Here is a 2274-nt window from a genome sequence, read left to right as displayed (position 1 = left end):
CCTACCTAGGACACAAGATCTTTCTCCAGGCCCAGGGTTGTCAAAGATGAAGCTGAAATCACAGCTAAGGTCCTCTGTAATACTTTACCTCTTTCAGCACACAGGAAAATCCTACCTAGAAACCAGGAATATAAATCTCCAAGGCACCAAAGAATATCACTGAGCTGAAGTAGGCACAAGAGGACACAAGAGAGTGGTAAGAGGGAAAAGAAATATTGTCTTCAATCAAGAAAGGGAACTCAGACAATGAGGATGGCCTTGCTGAAACTGAAAAGACAGAATGACCCACTGAGTCACAGCACTCTACAGTGATGATGTCCAGGCAGAGGACATTTCCTATTTTACAGACTCCCAGTCTAGCTTGTTATGAATACATTTGCATTTTTCTTGGGAAATTCTTGGACCTGCCCACTGACATTCAGCTCTACTTCAACTGGGCTGGGCAGCCAGTCCTATAAAGAGGTCCTTGACTGCATGACTGTAGACTCCTGGTACTCAAGTCCTGCACCAATTTGGAGAACCTGGTGAGTGTCATTTCTTGAGTTGGTCTGTCTTTATGGTCTTCTTTTATGCTGCAATCACATGTTAGGTACTGTGTGGTGGAATTTCCTCTTACTTGAAATTAAGTTGAACACAGTATATTTCTGTTTCATACACATCTTTTGTTGTCTTTTCATAGGCATATCCCTTAGTAAGTATTAGAATCTGGGTTTCCTGAGCTGTCCTCTACTATGTAAAACAGACAAACTGCTGGGATGTCACAGTGACAAGGGAGAAAAGGATGGGATCTCAGACTTTAGGGTTCCAGAACTTCAGACTTTTTGTATTCTGTGTGACAATAGCCATGCTTGTTTCATGGGAAGAAAATATTTTGTCCTGGAAAATTGAATGAAACAAATGGATACTCCCAAGTCTAATCACACAGATTGCTGACAGGAAAGGAAAAACCACGCTGTCCTAAAACAGAAGTTCTGGAATATGTGCATTCTTGCAATGAGAAATGAATCTAACGTTCCATGTCTCCATCAGTCTTCTGTGTGTATCATCCCTGAACACTCTCTTGTGATGTCTTTCAGATCCTGAGACATCATCATGATGTCTTACCAACAGCAGCAGTGCAAGCAGCCCTGTCAGCCTCCTCCTGTGTGCCCACCCCCAGAGTGCCCAGAGCCTTGTCCTACCCCAAAGTGCCCAGAGCCTTGTCCTCCTCCTCAGTGACCTGAGCCTTGTCCTCCTCCTGAGAGCCCTGAGCCATGCCCCCCTCAGCCATGCCAGCAGAAATGGCCTCCTGTGCAACCTCCTCCACCCTGGCAGCAGATGTGCCCACCCAAGAGCAAGTGAGTGCTTCAACATTCACCAGGGCCAAGAGAAGAGAAGGAAATCCATCTCACCTACTACCATAGCAACACCTCCATCTTACCATCAAAGCCTGTCCTGAATGCAGAAGATTCTTCTCCAGCCTTCACCCTCTATGTGTCTGTCATGTACCTTGATAGGAAAGGCTGCTTCCCCTGAGGTTGTGCTGCTGCTTCTGTCAATGGCCCACTGAGAATGATCCTCACTGGTTCAGTGTCCTAGATGTGCCCACAAAGACCCACATTTTTCCACCATGTACACTTTAGGATGTCTCCAAAACTGTCAGTCACCTTGTTTGTGTTTTTTCTACTGTGGTTCATTTTCTGAATAAACTACAATCTGCTTGATAGTATACATGTGATCTTGTTTTCTAATACTCTATTATAATCATGATATACTCCTTTTCCATTGTTTTTATTCTTTGATACCTAGGTTATTCTTCTATAACAAGTTTTGAGTTAATTTTGGGTCAGAACAATGATTGCTTAGTATTTGTTTGCTGGTTGTCACATATTTTCATTTTGTGCAACTCCAATCTCTCTATTGCCACTTGATGTCTTAAGAAGTTTATGGTATACTCAGATATACATGTGCCTCTAAGACATATATTCTTCCTACATGCCTGTATTAAAATTGCTCTCACTTGTCTCCATCTGATATAATTATCTCCATCTGTAATAGTTATACATTTATGTGAGCCTACCTTTGTTATGCTTTTTCCTTCAATATTTGAAAGTGTACATAAGATTGTATTTATATTTGTTTGCATGGTGATATGCAGTTTATTTTATTTGGTTAAAGAGGACATGGCTTCATAGTCCTTTATGAGTCATCACTGCTCCAGTATATACGGCCACATTTTCTTAACCCATTCCTTCACTTGTGAGCAGTTACACTGTTTTATTTTCATTATATAGT

General features: G+C 41.8%; 1 pseudogene; it reads left to right on the top strand.

Moving 5' to 3' along the window:
• Window positions 1-1095: 1095 nt before the first annotated feature.
• Window positions 1096-1341, top strand: LOC100770576 (annotated as a pseudogene).
• Window positions 1342-2274: the final 933 nt, after the last annotated feature.

The sequence above is a fragment of the Cricetulus griseus genome (genome assembly GCF_003668045.3).
Source record: "Cricetulus griseus strain 17A/GY chromosome 1 unlocalized genomic scaffold, alternate assembly CriGri-PICRH-1.0 chr1_0, whole genome shotgun sequence".
In the NCBI taxonomy this organism is placed as follows: domain Eukaryota; kingdom Metazoa; phylum Chordata; class Mammalia; order Rodentia; family Cricetidae; genus Cricetulus; species Cricetulus griseus.
Note: the sequence above shows the minus strand (reverse complement) of the source record. Positions and strands in the feature narration are given on the sequence as shown.